Genomic DNA, 18305 nt, shown 5'->3' on the forward strand with positions numbered 1-18305 from the left:
AGGAGATTGACTTCACTGTGTGTGGGTGAGCAGACCCAAGTTTGGTTCAGCAACGGTAGCACATGGAAACTACTAGGTACTTAACAAGTATTAGTCTTCTTCCTTCATTAAGAAACAACGTACAGACCATCCGCAACTTATAATGGTTTGGCTTGTGAATTTTTAACTTTACAATGGTTCAACTTATGACTTTTCAGCTTTATAATGGTGCGAAAGCAATATGCATTCAGCAGAAACCTTACTTTGCATTCTGAATTTTGATCTTTTCCCAGGCTAGGGATCTGCCGGCTCTACGATCCTCTCTCGTGCACTGGGCAGAGGCAGCCCAGCTCCCAGCCAGCCACCCGACAGTGAGGGCCAGTGACGATACACTTACAGCCATCCTGCACCCAGACCACCATTGTGTTCCTCACTTTCAGGACAGCATCCGTCACATGAAACAGGCAGCACTTCACGGCACGACAGGCTCTGTCAGTTGATCCTGCCCCACTCTAGGCTAATGGAGGTGTTCTGAGCACGCATAAGGTAGGCTGGGCTGTGATGCTCGGCAGGCGAGGGGTATATTAAATGTATTTTTTATTTAGGATGTTTTCAACTTAGGATGAGTTCATCAAGATGTAACCCTATTCTTAAGTAGAGGGAGATCTGTATTGAAAAGACCTGGGTCACACAGGAGCCTAACAGGTGGTATCAGGCTAGGACCCCTGCCGTCAAGGAGCCCACTATTCACTGAGGGACACAGGAAAGTAAACAAGTGACCTATGACTTAACTCCCACTTCAGTCAATAGCTCTTCTTAGCTCTCATTTTAGCTTCCCAAACCATTTCCTGCTCCGTGAGGCCCACCCAAGTGAGGTCTACCCTTCAGCCCATTTGTGCAAATAGTATATGAGTCTTAACTCAGAGATTCCAGCCCCAAAGAGTCAAATTAGGGCTGACCTGGGTCAGAAGAGCCTGAGAGGTGTAGGCAAAGGTCTTCAGGTAGGAAGGCTGGATCCAGCTACTCCCAGACCTGCACCCCCCACCCCCCGCCCTGTACCCTCGTCCAGCCTAGACTGGCCTCCCCAAGCAACGGGAAGACATTTTCCCCACGTATTCCCTTCTTCCAAGTTTTGGTGTAAAACTGCTTAGTCACCCTGACACGTGACCTAACTATTTAATGTGATTGCTCACCTTAATCACTGCTGAGGGGTACACAACAAACCAATCCTATTTTTGTACCACTGTCCAGCATGTTAGTTTTTTTCTTCTTTAAATTTAGGTTTTACACAGGATAAAAGCCAGTATCACTACTATGCAGTCACAACTCTTTTAAACTACAAAAGTAGCTGTGATTCATTTCTCTCACTTGCCTCATCCACCAGGTTTGCTCTGAATGACTTCTGGTTATTTCCATAAACCTGACCTACCTTGAAGGGTAAAGATCTTCCACCATTGAATATGAAGAGATGTATTTCAAGACTGAAAGCAATTTTAAAAGGATGGGGTGTTCCCAAACGTGTGAGAATGACGGCGTTGCTGACATGCAGATACTGCCCCTGGACTGCGCGGGCTTTTCCGCTCATTCCTTCACAGACACTGTCTGCAGGAGTGTGAACAGACTCCTTATCAGCCATCTAACGGAGTGCAAAACTAAGAACTTGAGGTAATCAGAGCTTATGGGTGAATTTTAGATCTTATTAATAACACATGCACCTGTTACTTAAACACCAGTGTTTTTCATCATGAATAATGTCCACCAATGATCACCATCCACCAGTCCCACCTCGGTGGGCATTGGGGGCTGCTCTCATCCCAAGACAGTGTGTACGTACGTATCTATGCAGCAAGTTTCACACACACACAGTATGTACGTTCATATCTATGCAGCAAGTTTCACACACACACGCACTCTATGTACGTACATATCTACGCAAGTTTCACACACACACAGTATGTACGTTCATATCTATGCAGCAAGTTTCTCACACACACACAGTATGTACATACATATCTATGTAGCAAGTTTCACACAGTATGCATGTACATATCTATGCAACAAGTTTCACACACACACAATATGTACGTACATATCTAAGCAGCAAGTTTCACACACACAGAGTATGTACGTACATATCTATGCAGCAAGTTTCTCACACACACACACCCAGAGTATACACATACCTATCTATGCAGCAAGTTTCACACACACACACAGTATGTACATACATATCTATGCAGCAAGTTTCACACACACACACTCTATGTACGTACATATCTATGCAACAAGTTTCACACCCACACAATATGTATGTACATATCTATGCAGTAAGTTTCACACACACACTCTATGTACATACACATCTATGCAAGTTTCACACATACACACAGTATGTACGTACATATCTATGCAAGTTTCACACACACACAGTATGTACGTACATATCTATGCAGCAAGTTTCTCACACACACAGTATGTACGTACATATCTATGCAGCAAGTTTCTCACACACACACACCCAGAGTACACACATACCTATCTATGCAGCAAGTTTCACACACACAGAGTATGCACGTACATATCTATGCAGCAAGTTTCACACACACACAGTATGTACATACATATCTATGCAGCAAGTTTCACACAAACACAGTATGTATGTACATATCTATGTAGCAAGTTTCACACACACTCTATGTACGTACATATCTATCCAAGTTTCACACACACACAGTATGTATGTACATATCTATGCAGCAAGTTTCATACACACACGGAGTGTGCATGTACATATCTATGCAGCAAATTTCACACAAACACAGTATGTACGTACATATCTATGTAGCAAGTTTCACACACACACTCTATGTATGTACATATCTATGCAAGTTTCACACACACACACAGTATGTACGTTCATATCTATGCAGCAAGTTTCTTACAGAGTATGCACATACATATCTGTACAGCAATTTTCTCACACACACACACAGAGTATGCACATACATATCTAAGCAGCAAGTTTCTCACACACACACACACAGAGTATGCACATACATATCTAAGCAGCAAGTTTCTCACACACACACACACACAGTATGCACATACATATCTAAGCAGCAAGTTTCTCACACACACACACACAGAGTATGCACATACATATCTATGCAGCAAGTTTCATACACACAGTATGTATGTACATATCTATGCAGCAAGTTTCTCACACACAGAGTATGCACATACATATCTATGCAGCAGGTTTCTCACACACACACAGACACACACACCCCCCAGAACGACAGAACCACAGCCCACCTCCCCACCCCACCATCTGGCTTCACAGAGACCTTGCCACAGGCACCAAGTTCCGTACATTTTCCAGGAACGCCAAAGCCGACTGTAAACCACTGCATGAGAGGTGACAGCTGCAACACTTCACAAGTCTGCACAGTTCATTTTTGAGGCTTGTGTTTCTCTAACTTAAATTGAAAGGAGTGTTAGAGAGGTCACAGCTACAGCCCTGGCCATCATCAATGCCGAGCCCTTGTGCGGGAATGGATCTCACCTGGTTTCAGAGAGCCGCGATGCGCTCCGGTGCCACAACCCTAACTTCTGCCGCATAAACAATTAGACCAGCCTGTCTCACTGCCTCGATCACCTTTCAGTGACTCCTGCGGTGGAGAGGAGGGTTTTCCTCATGACTTGCAGCACCACAATTAAACGAACAAGGGAAAAAAAACAAGCACCAACCCATTAGCTTAGTTAACTGATGTCATGACTGTGGCCAAAAGGCCTCAGCTCCCATAAGACAGACAGCCGCAGGCTCCCCTGCGTTTCACTCTCAGGAATGCAGCCCCCAGTGTCTCAGAGGGAAGTCTTTCAGATCGGGAAGCACAAATTCACCATTTCCTCCTCCTCTTTTTGGAACCACCTGGGGACTGTCTGTCTCAGACAGCACGTGGCGATCAGGAGGCTGGGAGGCAGGGCCGTGGACTCCCAGGCAGCCACCCAGCTCCGGCATCCCAGGCTGCAGCTGCAGAAGGCCCCGGGGAAACCTGGAAGAGCCTTCCACTAGGCCAGCGCAAACACGACTCGAATTTCACGTCCTGCTTGACTGTGCACTGTGCCTACCGGGGCCCCGGGGGAGTTTTCAGACATGTCAGGAGGGGCCATCCCTCTCCCGGCCCTGGGTGGACAGAGAGAGCAGCTGTGGCCAGCACCCCCTCCTCCCCCGCCCCGCCCCGGGGAACACGAGCTCCTTCACGGAGAGGATTCCCAACAGCAACAGCGGGTCAGTGAAGCAGTGTTTGTAATGTTGGAAAACAAAGCCTGTTTGCCACATCGATCTGTTTAAAAACAGCATCTACTTGGACATGCTGTTCAGTGTTCGATTCTGAGCTGGGATCGAGCAGTGAACGTGGCGGACCAGGCACCTGCCCGCACAGCACTTACACTCTAACGCTAAGGAGAGAGAGGCAAAGACAAAGACGATGCTAGACCGGGATGACGACTATGAAGGAGGTCAAAGGGCGCAGGGAGGAAGGAAAGGAGCCGGTGACTTCAGGTGAAAGCCTCACCCGGGAGACAGCACAGGACCTGCGGACCGCGCTCACCTAACACGCAGGGACAGACTTCGATTCACTCTCACAGGACTCTGCGGCTGCTCTCTCTTTAGGCATTTTGCCAACCTTCAAATTACTGCAGAATCAAGGCCGGAGTAGAAAATGAGGTGACTCAGATGCTAAGTTATAAAACATTCAGGAAACCAGTGGAAATGTTAGCAGTCACAGAGTCTGAACAAAAATCTGCAACTGCAATCAAAAAATTGCTTTCTGAGAGTGGTTTTCTGATCTTCAGTGAAGACGGATGTGACTAAAAGCATCTTTTAAGAGGTTACAATAACAGGACCCGCTATTGACACAGAGGGTGTTACTTGATCAACATTCCCTCTTGAAACTCCTTCTGAGCTGAACTGTGACCCAGGGTAAGTTGATGTTCGAACCCTCAACACGTCACAATTCCACCTTATCTGGAAGCAGGATGTTTACAGAGGTTAACTGAATTAAAATGCAGTCGTCAGGGATGGGCCCTAAACCAATGACTGGCTCCCTCATGAAAAGGGGAGACCTGGACAAAGAGACACACACAGACACACACCCGGGGAGAAGGCCACGAGAACTTGAGGAGGAGATCACAGTGCTTGCCCACAAGAAATGCCAAGGCTGGCACCTAACCAAGAGAGGCGGCCCTGGAGGAACCAGTCCTGCTGACACCTTGACCTCAGATCCACGGCCTCCAGAACTTTAAGACAGCATGTTTCTGGGTTTAATTCATCATTTGTGGCACTTTGTGATGGCAGCCCTAGCACAAGAATCCACTCACCAGGTCAACAGGAAGAAACACAAGAGGAGTAACTAGCAAGTATAAAAAGCATGGTTAGAGGAAGTGGAAGATGTCACGCTTTTGAAAGATGAAAGATGAATGTAGGGGGAAAAAAAGGAGGATCACACAGTCAGAAAGTGCTCAGAAGCTCTCCTTGGTGGAGGGATGTCAGAAACCACGACAACTACAAGAAAATTTCCGAGTCAAAATCATGATTTTCCAAACTGAATGTTCCCACGGGTGTCTCAGACAGGAGGGGCAGCACCCACCTCCCGGCTCCACGGGAGGTGGTCACGACGGGAGGGGCCCTTGACCTCCAGCCCTTCCTGCACCTGCCCACCGGGAGGGCAGGCCCGAGGCAGGCGAGGGGTCCGGGGCTCTGTCAGAAGCTGGGGGCCTGACACACACGCCAATACAACCAACTCCGGAGAAGACAAAGACTGGAACTGCTGAAGAAACAGGATCCTTGCACAGGCTTGGCTCTGAACCATATTCAGTCATGAAAACATAAACACCGAATGTTGAGAAAATAAGTTATAATACAGTTATGTTGGGAGGATGGAAGGAAATGTGTGTAAGGAGGGTTATACAGGAAATGAAGCTTCACCTCGCACACCAGGAAGTCACTTTCTCTGAGAAGGCCTCCAATCAGAAAACCAAGCTATTGAGGTGTAAGCACACGCGTGCGCGCACACTCACACACACACGGACCCAAGTCCCACACAAAACAGGCAGAAGAGTTGAAAGGAGTTGCTTTCAGGAAGCAGTGATCAAGAGTGAGAAAGAGTATTCAAAGTACTATTTCAATTTTTAAACTACATATAAAGATATATATAGACACACATATACTTTAAAATGTCTTAAGATGGAGAGATTTATTATATGATGCAGCCTTACAAAAAGAGTCTTGTTTACTGGAATGCAGCCTACTAGAGGAAAGAGAAATAAACACCAAGCGCGTAGGAGCACCATGAGGTTTTGTTTTGCTTGGCTTTTAATTAGGAGAAGCTCTTTTCCAACTCTCAGCATCAGCCCTGGTGGTCCATTTGAGATTTAGGTACTTCTCATTAACAAGATCAAACAAACGAACCAGGAAATTTAAATATAGCAGAGTTCCTATTATGTTATCCAGATAATTTGTGTGGGGTAGGGAAATGTCCTAATACAGAAAGAAAAAGGTAAAAGTTGCTCAGTCGTGTCTGACCCTTTGTGACACCATGGACAGTATCCCATCAATCTCCTCTGTCCATGGAATTCTCCAGGCAAGAATACAGGAGTGGGTAGCCATTCCATTCTCCAGGGGATCTTGAAGACCAAGGGATCGAACCCAGGTCTCCCACATTGTAGGCAGATTCTTTACCATCTGAACAACCTGGGAAGCCCTACACAGAAGCCCTTTCCCAGTTGATGGCAAGGACATCAGCAAAAGATTCAGCCAGCATTTTACCAGGAAGACTTTCAGCAGTTGGAAAAAAAAAAAAAAGATCAGCTACCATAGCAATACAGGTATATCAGTATTTTTCAACTAGCAGAGAATAAAACTACACGTAGTTTTATAATCTAAGTAAATTTTTTATGAAAATGATTGAAGTTTGCAGAAGAATGTCAGCTACTTAGAGACCAGTTATAAAGTGGTCAGCAGCAAAAAAAAATAGTAGTCAGCAACAGAATTTTCTTTTAATTAAGCACTCATCTGCAGTGTATATTCCAAGTACAGAAGACAGCTCTGCTTTGCAGATACAGAGACAAGGCTCTCCCTACAGGCCTGGACAACAAGATTCACACAGCCAGAGCAATAATGATGGCAAAAATCCCAAGGCTTAAATTTGTAAATGTACACAGTACATAAAATATATACAAAACTGCTGACTACAAAAGTATATTTCCTATTTTGACACTATAAAGATTAAAGTTTCTGGGTCAAGGAAGAAATTTTAAGCACAGGAAGCAATCATATTTCTGAGACATAAACATCTTTCAACCAAACATCATATTCTCGTGCTAAAAATACAAGCACAGAGGTCTCGCTGATTCTTCCTTGGCTCCCTTTCAACCCCTCCCCATCCAGCTTCACAGAGAAGCAGACTTAACTCCCCGACAAGACTGCAAGCTACTTCAGAGCAAGGGGGATGTTCTGCTGCCTTCTGGCCCTTTGCCCTAGTCTAGTCAGAGCTCCCAATCTGCCACCCTGCCTGGGTCCTGGGGTGGATCGAGGCTCTGACATTTAACACACATCGTCCTCCAACCTTGACAGCCAGCCCAGTTGTATAGGTATTGTTGTTCCCACGTTACAGATGAGACAACTGAGTCAACTTAAGGCCAAAAGTGTATTTAAACACGTGGAAATTCCTGAAGGTCCATGAATGTATTTGTTTAATGGGAAGTTCCCCTGTACTGAAGAGCTGATAAATCCCAAATCATTAATTTATTCACAGTAAGGAAAACTCCATTAGAGAGAATCTTTCTGCAGATGGAGTTGGAAAGTTGAGTCAAACGATACAGTGAAGAAAGCACCAATTAAGAAACCCTCAATATTGTAATTAGCCTCCAACTAATAAAAATAAATGGAAAAAAAAAAAAAAAGAAAGAAACCCTCAAACTCAACAGCATTAGGGGTCTCAGCTGGCTGCCCCCACGGGAGGGGAGAGGCTCTGGTGTGGAGGAGACAGCTGGAAGCCCCGTCCAACTTGGCCACGTTGGACTCGGGGCTGAGACCCTCAGTCCAGTCCCAGGTAACGAGGAGTCACAGAGGACACGCAAGTCGACAGTCCAGAGTACCCGGGAAGATCCCTGAGGAAGGGAGCTTCTTGGATTATGACAAACATGTCACCAGAAGTCCAACTGAGCCCAGGTCTCCTCGACACTAAACAGAATCAGCGTCCTCGGGGACTCAGCTGAGAACAATATTCAGCCAGCGTTTAGGGGCCATGTTTTAAATGCTCCGTCCCGACTCAGCCCAGCGATGTGCTCGTGCCAGGGGAGGCAGGCAGAGGGACCTGGCATCACACAGTCCAGCCGATTCCAGCACGGCCCCAGCCCCACGGCCTCCGGGGTTCTCCCCCTGGCACTTCTTGCCCTGGCACTGCTGGCTTTCACACACAAATGCCTCAGAGAAACCCAAGGCGCCTACACAGCAGGTGCTAGCCTTCTAGCAACTGATAGACGCTGACATCAAGAATTAGTTCTCCAGTGTTACCTAATCAAGTCAAAACAAAGCCGGAAACTGACTCTGGCCTGTCGAGCAGACACAGGTGAATTCTGACAGTCCTTGGGCAGAGCGGTGGTGATGGGGCCACGGCAGCACTCCCCCCCGCACAGCTGCCAGCCTTTGGCAAAGCTCTTCCAGCCTCACCATCTTTGCCTAGAAAATGGGTCTATTATCTCCACCTCCCAGAGTCGTCGTGACTCTTGAGATAATTTCTTAGGACGCCTTGCCCTAAGAAAGTGTTCAATCATATAACTGCAATGATGATGACAAGGTCTTACAAACATTAAGCACCTCCTAGAAACATGCAGTGTTCCTAAAAGTAGACATCAGTACCATTTTGCAGATGGAGAGCCTCAGTGGATGGAGCAGCTATCTTTTAAAGACCCCCAAATTCCAAATTCTTACTTCTCAAATAACATTACTTAGGCAAGTTTTTTGAATTGGTTGAGCCAGGTCAACAAAAGATCAGTTCTTTCTCAAGAAGCACTGGTTTAATACACATATTTAGTTATAAAACAGAGAACTTTCTCTCTTAAATGATGCTTCCCTAAGTAAGTCCTGCTTCTGTATAGGTCTTATGTAAAAAGACGTTATGATTATCTTTCTTGTTCAGTCGCTAAGTCGTGTCTGACTCTTTGCAACCCCATGGACTGTAGCACGCCAGGCTTCCTGTCCTCCACTATCTCCCAGAGTCTGCTCAAGTTCATGTCCATTGGGTTGGTTATGGCTATTAATGTTACTCAAATTCATCCAAAAATGTTGAAATTTCAAAGAAATATGTGGGTAGATTCTTTGGAAGTTTTACAAAGAGAAACATAATTACACGTAGACTACTGAAGAGGCAAAAGTATATTCATACAGAATCTTGAAACAAAAAGTATGTCCCCTAGGGGTCTCCTCTAAGCCCAATCGGTCCTTGACTTACGCTGGTTCAGAAAAGACATCAGTTTACGAGGGTCACAGGTGTATGACCCACCCATCAGAGGAAGTACCACTTCATATCAGGGAGTAGCAATTCAGAGTATTTAATTCACATGAACTGTGATGGTTTCACTGTTGCCCAGTTGATAACTATACAAAATCATACAATAAAATTAATGGATGAGTTTATATTGAAGAGCTTCTACCTTTCAAGGGCCTTTCAGAATGAATGAAACCGCATGTCTCTAGTACAGCAGGACACGCCTAGCTCATCAGGAGCAAAAAACGTCACATCACCACTAAATAAAGAGATGAGAACCATCCTGACCACCGCACACTGCCTCTGCTTATTCAGAGGCAGAAGAAAGGCTCTCAGGTAGATTTCCATTCCAGATTAACCAATGAACTTCTTTATAATTATGATCCTTTTTCTATAAAAAGGAAAACAACTTAGTAAAGATTGGAACTAAAGATTGAAAAACACAATAATATCACCCCTTCCATTATGTTTCAGAAATAGGTAAATGCAGACATTCAGCCACTGAAAATGTTACTTGGTGCCACACACCCGTCTTCCTTCCTGCGAGAAAGTCACTAGTCCCAGCTTCAGAGTTTCTGAAGGAGGTTTTCCCTGTCCTCAGGGTCTCTTCTGCATCTACAATTACTTAATCATACTCACCAAAACCAAGTCACTTCTAGACCTAGCTACTGGTACCTCTTCTCTTTGAAATATTAGTGTCTTTGTGTTTCTTCAACTTTTCAAATCCACGTTCCTTTGCACTCCCTGTAATGTTACGCAAAATATATAACAACTAAATTAACAAATGACCAAAAAAAGTTAAAAATCAAGACAATTGGAGAGAGCACCACAGGTGCCCTGCAGGTACTAGGTGTGCACCGCCACCTGGGCACACTGGGTCTGATTCCTTCCACACATCAACCCGTGAAGACCTGTCCCCTCCTCTCTCTTCCCTTCACAGAGACTTGTAAACCTACAGATCCTGTCCCCATGACCGGTCCCCAGTGGTGCCCCTGTTTAAGTGTTCCTTCCCTCTGCAAACTGTCTTTTCGCTAGAATACAACAAGCCTTTACATCTGGCTGCTTCTTCCATCCAACAGTCCACCTCTCCTCTACTCCCTCTGGTTCAGTATTTACAGAGCAAAGGAGGCAGACTGGCCACAAAGAGTGCATGAAAACTAAGGCAACAGTTGTTGTTTCCTCTGACCCTGGTGAGCAGCTAGAGGAAAGCCAGAGATGACTTGAGAGCAAACCCAAAGCAGCCGAGAACAAACAAAAAAGCAACTGTATCACCACATGCAAAGGGCGTGCCTCCCTGCAGCTGATGTTCATCAAGGGAAGTGAGTCTAGAGGATTAAATGCTCAGGCAGGTGGAGATGGTTGGGAGGAAATTGAACTGAGAGAGGAGAAATTCAGATTTGCTAAAACAGGCGTGAAGGACCATTCTAGATTCTTGAATAGGAAAGATGGAAAAAATGCTAGAAGCTGAAAACAATTTAGAATTTACAGACCCCTCTGAATTTTACTTATACTCTCAAAGTGTTAGTCTCTCGTTAAGTCAGTCGTGTCCAACCCCCTGTGATCCCATGGACTGTAGGCCCCGAGGCACCTCTGTCCATGAGATTTCCAGATAAGAATACTGGAGTGGGTTGGCATTCCCTTCTCCAGGGGATCTTCCCGACACAGGGATCGAACCTGGGTCTCCCGTATTGCAAGGCGGATTCTTATACTCTTCCTGGTTGGAAAAAAAAAATCAGTTGATACAGTTCAGACAAACTTACATATTACAAAACAATCAAGGGAATTGGTACAGAAAATAAATAAGGATATGAAATGAAACAAAGGCAACAGACTCAGTTACTGTTCATAAGATTAATGACAGAAGACTTTATCTAAACTGTTCACATATGCCAAGAAAGTCAGATAAAGGCAATCCACCAGCTACCAGGGTAAGGCGAGCAGCGCTTTCCTGGGAGTCAGTGCTTCTCCTCCGAAGAAGCAGGGAAGTCTTATTTGGATAGTTCATGTTGAAAATATAGGACACTGAAGATACACACAACACTGCATAATAAAGCTCTAAATGCAAACATGACAAAAACTGGCCACACATTCCAAATGGCTTTTTAAAAGATCACTTTCTAGTCCCAGCCCCCAAACATGTATGTAGTCTCTCAAATCATGTATTTGATATAAATAGTCTAAAAATAATTTTAAAAGCCCCCCCTCCCCCGCCCCGACAGTTCAGTTGGTAAAGAATCTGTCTGCAATATAGTAGACCCTGGTTCGATTCCTGGGTTGGGAAGATCCCCTGGAGAAGGGATAGGCTACCCACTCCAGTATTCTTGAGCTTCCCTTGTGGCTCAGCTGGTAAAGAATCCACCTGCAATGCAGGAGACCCAGGTTTGATCCCTGGGTTGGGAAGATCCCCTGGAGAAGGGAATGGCTACTCACTCCAGTATTCTGGCCTGGAGAAGTCCATGGGATCAAAAAGAGGCGGACATAACTAAGCGACTTTCACTTTCACTTTCTACCTAGCAGTCATATAAACCCCTCCTTGGGGTTTGGCCACACCCTCCTGGTATGGACCTGAGATGAAGGCAGGGAAAGGGGCTGATGCTGTGGCCAAGGAGCCTCACTTTACCAGGTGAATGCACTCTGGCTCCTTTCTTCATTTCTTTGTAGCAGTTTTACCACCACTCTAACAAACAGCATCAACGAAATTTAGCACTCAAAGTCTTTAGAGGAAAAAAGATTCTAAACTATAATCAGTGAAGCAAACAAGACTGTACAATATAATTTATCGTCATTTAATCCCAGGGCTTTATCTTGCATTGCAGCACCATTTATCTCCTAACGGATTTTCTTTTCCTTCTTCCCTCTAGAGGGAATGGATACTTAGGAGCCGAATCCCTCAGTCCCAGGGTTCCTGAGCAGGCCAGACCACCTGGACCCAGGTTCCCGCTGCCAAGGACTCAGAGAGATCCCAAGCGACTGACTCTCCACTTTCACCCTGGACGATGGGACAGGACACATGTGAAGTGTCTAGCTGGAGTGACAGAGTGTAACTAAAATAAAAGACTCAAGCCCAAGGCAGGGAAGGTGGAGTCCCCAAATCACCGCTATTAGCCAGCAAAGCCACCAAAATGACTCATTTAAGTACTTTATTACTAAGATAAAGTCATAAAGCATCCTGCTCCAGCCTGTAACTATCCTCAAAGCTGTAGTATGAGAGTATTTATACAGGATTCTGCCTGCCAATGCACGAGACACAAGAGAAGTGGGTTCAATCCCTGCATTGGAAAGAACCCCTGGAGGAGGGCCCGGCAACCCACTACAGTATTCTTGCCTGGAAACTCCATATGGACAGAGAAGCCTGGTGGGCTACAGTCCATGCGGTCACAGAGTCGGACACAACCGAGCATACACGCAGTGCCAACAGAAGGTGCTACATACCAACCTGTGTGTTGTTTCATCATAAAGAAGGCAAATGATAAGTCAGAGGACTCTGGGGCTCACCCAGAAGGAAAACAACTTACTTCTAAATGAAGGGAAATAACACAGACTAAAACAGGCTTTCAAAATAAAGGCCCCAAACCACTGCCCAGTGATTGATGGGCAACTCAATGTGGGCACACACATACACACACAGTGACAGCCGCTGGAGTCAGATCAAAAGGGTTTAAATTAAAGGTGGGCAGACTTGTTTGAACGGGCACTTCCTGACAGGTTGCTAAGCACCCAAGGGAGGCAGCTGAACCCACCTCCTTACTAGACAAAGCTTCCAGCTGGGTGTCACCGCTGCCACCTAGGAGCAAAAGCATATAGATGAAGCAGCACAGCTGCCAACACAGAGAACCAAGCTGTTTCTAAGCTCAGGTTAATATGTAAACACTGCAAAACGTTCACTGTAACGCACATCAGCTCACTGACCACCTCCAGCCGGGTGGGGGCTTCCCTAGCGGCTCAGCAGCAAAGAAAGTGAAAATGAAGTCACTCAGTCATGTCCAACTCGTTGCAACCATGGACTGTAGCCTACCAGGCTCCTCCGTCCATGGGATTCTCCAGGCAAGAATACTGGAGTGGGTTGCCATTTCCTTCTCCAGGGGATCTTCCCGACCCAGGGATCAAACCTGGGTCTCCAGCATTGAAGGCAGACGCTTTAACCTCTGAGCCACCAGGGAAGCCCCTGCAATTCAGGAGAAGTAGGTTGGATCCCTGGGTCGGGAAGATCTCCTGGAGGAGGAAATGGCAACCCACTCCAGTACTCTAACCTGGGAAACCCCAGACAGAGGACCCTGGGAGGCTACAGTCCATGGGGTCGCAGAGAGTCTGACCCCCTGAGCGGCTAAGCCACCACTACCGCCTCCAGCGAGTGGCGTGGCCCGGACTGTGCATCCAGGGCTCACAATTCAGGAGAGCCGAATTCATTTAGGAAGTGCCACCAGCTCTGAGATCACTGTTATGGAGACACTGTCCGCTTCTTTCTACCTTCATTCTACAGACCTCCACAGAGATGCTTCTAGAAGATAGCCTTACCCTGGGAGCTGGCAGCAACCAGAGTCTGGCCTTCTAGGACACAGTCTACCATAGGAGAGGGTGCAGTCAGTAACCCAAACGTGGCAATCCCCAGTGACGAGCACCTTTCACAGTCACAAGAACAACGGAGCAACCACGCAGAGCCCAGCCGATCCTAATCATCTGCTTCTCACCGGTGTCTTTACTGTAGTGTCAGATGGCTTTGCAATGCTCCCACTTCCAGTTCCTCCAAAATAAAGCTTCTCTAGTTGGTTCTCAACCTCGCTATCAATTACAACAGAACCTACCAGTCTCATTTCTAGCATTCTTCGGCCTTCACCATCCACCCTTGGGCCTGGAGGTGCTTCAATCTGACACATCCCCCCTGACTGCACTTTGAAACTGGAGGGAATCGGCCACCCACACGGTCCAATGCCCTTCCACCCCTGGCCTGGGGCCTTTTCACACTCGTGCCCAGGATGGCCTGAGGCTGCCGCCCCTTAAGCAGAGAGGATGCTGCACTAGGGGGCCCTTCCCCTGCTGATCCCACCTCTGCTGTACCTGCCGCCCTTTGCAATGTTACCGCAGCTGAGAACAATCAACATCAGACCATCAACATATAAGCCATCATCATATAAGCCCTAAACAATTTCTAAATACTTCAAAATCTATCTCAGGACTGGCTACGTGTTGTCAACGCTTTAGGAACTAGCCAGGCCAAGTTTCAATAACCAGTAACACTCCCGAGCATCCGCACTGGGCAAAGAGCTTCAATAGGGCCTGGCCTGACACCAAGGCAAGGGGCACTTTTAAAATCGGGGGCGGGGAGGGGGGCACTTTTTCAATCGTGGATTTTTAAATGAACCTAGCGGTTTGCTAAGTTAATTCTTAACATTTCCGAACTGTCCGAGTTCCAGCACTTTCTGAAAGGGAGGCTGATCTTTCTGGTAAAGGTTTTCCTAAGTGTCTTCCAGGCCACATGCCCAGTGTTCACTGGGAACAGTCTCCATCTACCCGGGCAAGGGAGAGACGGAGACCCGCCGGGGTCAGAAGAGAGAGAAAGCCTCAGCATCCTTTGCACACGGTCGACGCAGACGGGGATGTGCGCGGGGAGGGGGTCTGGAAGGAGGAGGAGAACTACTCACACTCGGGATCCGGTTCACAGCCCGGAGGCGGAGACGCCAGGAGAACGAACGGCCGCAGAGAAATAACAGCAACTTCCCGGCCGCGCCGCGATCACGTGCCGGGCCCCCTCCCCCAGGCCCGGGGGCGGGATGGAGACGTGGCCTCCGGCGGCGCTTCCCTCGCCAGGACCCGCGCGGCAGAGCGTCTCCGGGACCGCAGCTCCGCCTCCGCGCCGCAGGGCCGGGCGAGGGGGCCCGGAGTCACCCTCCGCTCGCGCGCCGGGGGCGCCGAATTTCTCCGCGTCTCCCCGCCCGCCCGCAGGGGGCGCAGGCAGGGGCCTCGGCCTGCAGCCGAGCTGCAGACGCCCCTCACCACGACCCCCTCACCGCAGGGAGGACCCGGCCCCGCGACCCCGCTTACCTGCGGCGACTCCGCTCCCGGCCCGCGCCGGCGCCCGGAGGGCAGGCGGCGGCCGGACGGCTTCGGCGAGGACCCGCCGGGCTGGGCGCGCTCGCGGGCGGCCGAGGGGGCGGGGCCGGCCAGGGGCGCGCGCGGGGCCCGGGAGCCCGCCGCCGCCGCCGCTGCCTCGGGAGCCGCCTGGGCCGCAGCCGAGCCGGGCGGCCCTCATGAATGGGACGCGGCGGCGGGGCGGCGGAGCGGCGGCGGCGGGCGGGCAGGCGGGCGACTCGCAGGCCCCGCCCCGCCACGTGACGCCGCCGCTCCGCCACCCCCTCCCGGCCACGCGCCGCCCTCCAGACCGCGGCCCCGCGCGCCGCCGAGCCTCCCATCTCCCGCGCGCTCGGCCTCTGGCGGGCGTGGGGCCATTCGAAAGTTACCTTTCTGTAATAGTGACTCCTGGTACCCATGGCAACCCTTCGGCGCGTCACGAGCATCTTAGAGCCCAATTGCCCAAAAAGAATAAATATGAAAGGGGCTTCCCAGGTGGCTCAGTGGTAAAGAACCCGCCTGCCAGTGCAGGAGGCGCAGTAGACACAGGTTTAATCCCTGGATCTGCAAGGTCCCCTGGAGAAGGAAGTGGCACCCCACTCCAGTATTCTTGCCTGGAGACTCCCATGAATAGTCCAGGGGGTTGTAAAAGAGTCCCACGCGACTGAGCACAGTAAAGGGCAGAAAAGAAACAAGGCATCAGTATTTCATAATCCACTTTCAATCACAAGTAGCACATCTGTTTGATTACTTCCCCGCGCCAACCCCCTCCCATCCTATTACACATCCGCTTTTAAAAATATACTTTTAAACAAATGGATTGCTCGGGTTGGATATTATTGTTGCACACTGGCTTTTGTCTCTTCGCTGCCTATGCCCTTACTGAAAGTTATGAATGGAAGTACATGTGTTCCTTCCAAATTCCATTAACTTCTCAGTATGCATTCTGTGGATGACAACTTATACAGCTTTGAGGATATTGAAAAGTAGGGCATTTATATAAAGCTCCTCCCAAGCCCAGCCGCAGTTGAGTCTCTTCCCACCGACCGAGTGTGGGCTGACGGGGCTGGGACCAGGGAACCAGCTCCCTGTCTCAGGGCCCCTGGGTGGCCTCTGCAGAAGGAACCCAGACAACCACTTCCTCCTCCAAGTTCCTTCTGCCTTTCTCAAGCATTCAGCCAGGCTTCGCCCCATCCTTAACCAGGGCCCCACAGAAATGTAGGTGGTTTCCTTGGCCCAAGGACTCTAGAGTTTCCCTTTTGGGTGCCAGGCTTCACAAGTGGATAAAAATTTTCAAAGACAAAGGCTGGACTTTTCCTTGAGTATTTTACTCTGCTCTGGAGAAATGAAATTAAATCGAGAAAAATGGTTGGACCCTCACTTTCTATGTTAATAGAATGGGAACGGGAATGCCTTTCTCCTGGGGTTGTCTTGAGAATCACACACCATTACATTTAAAGCGGGCCTCCGTGGTGGCTCAGTAGTAAAGAACCCACCTGCCAATGCAGGAGAGGCAGCTTTGATTCCCGACTTGGGAAGGTCTCCTGGAGAAGGAAATGGCAACCCACAAAAGTATTTTTTTCCTGGGAAATCCCATGAACTAGAGGTGCCTGGCAGGCTACAGTCCATGAGGCCCCAAAGAGTCAGGACTTGGCAACTGAGCATACAGGCACACAGTAAAGTGCTTAATTGAGCTTAGTGTGGGGCCTGGAGTATTCTGTTGCTTGTTTTCTTTTCTCCCCCGCCCCTGCCCCCTTAGATTTTTCCTGTTTCTTTGAGGCCATTCTCACTGCCTTGGGAAAGAGCTTGGGAAGAAACTTCTGTCAGGCCTCCTTCCTTCCTTTCATCATTCAGGAAGCCCTACACATCCTCCCTCCCTCCAAACTACCTGAGACTGGATCCCTTATCTGAATGACAGGTTCACGCATTTACCATTTCCTCATTCTCTGATATTTACCTACATTACGCCACTACCTAAGCAAAACAGAGACTCATGAAATATCTGTCGTGTGATATGCCTTCACTTCCTGCCCATGACTTCTCTGGTGGCTCAGTTGGTGAAGAATCTGCCCACAATGCAGGAGATCCGGGTTCAGGAAGATCCCTTGGAGAAGGGAATGGCAACCCACTCCAGTATTCTTGCCTGGAGAATCCCATGGAGCCTAGTGAGCTACAGTCCACGGGATCACAAAGACTCGGACACGATTGAGTTACTAGCACTTACTTTCCTGCCCCTAACATCTAAGAAGAGTGCTGGGAGCCTCCATTCCCTCAAGTCCGTTGGAATGTGGGAGGAAAGAAGCACTTCCTTCAGGTGTTCTAGCCCCACTCCCTCCCACTTCGTGGGAGGAGCCTCACCTGCCAGGTGTCTCCTGCCCCAACTTCTGGACCACCCCTCCGTGTGAGTGGGCTCAGGGAGCTGGAAGCGGTGGGGTGGGGGAAAAGAAGGAGCAGGAGCCGGCTTTCTTGCCCCCCAGGCCATCAACTTATCTCCCAGCTTGGCTCCCCAGCCAAGCTGGAAAGAAGAGACTCCGCCTTTTCATCTCTTCACAGCCTTGCTCTCGCTTCTCCTCCACCCAGATGCTACTCACGCTGGAGTTACCAACAAACGCTTGGTTGCCAAATTCTGTGCACCTTTTCAGACCCTCCCTCATAGCCTCGAGAGTAAGATACTACTGAGCACGATTTCCTCCTGGAAACTCCCGCATC

The 18305-nt window shown here is 48.5% G+C and overlaps 1 protein-coding gene across 2 annotated transcripts in view; it reads right to left on the reverse strand.

Moving 5' to 3' along the window:
* LPIN2 (lipin 2) overlaps positions 1-15711 on the reverse strand; it is a 77255-nt gene extending 61544 nt beyond the window's left edge. Inside the window, exon 1 of one of the 2 annotated variants that reach the window (XM_043889722.1) lies at positions 15570-15711. The gene's annotated coding sequence lies outside the window, so the exon portion shown is untranslated. Of the gene's footprint in view, positions 1-15169; positions 15296-15569 lie in introns of those variants that run through there. The other variant, XM_043889721.1, reaches the window with a different exon arrangement.
* Positions 15712-18305: the final 2594 nt, after the last annotated feature.

The sequence above is a fragment of the Cervus elaphus genome, chromosome 27, assembly GCF_910594005.1.
Source record: "Cervus elaphus chromosome 27, mCerEla1.1, whole genome shotgun sequence".
Lineage (NCBI taxonomy): Eukaryota > Metazoa > Chordata > Mammalia > Artiodactyla > Cervidae > Cervus > Cervus elaphus.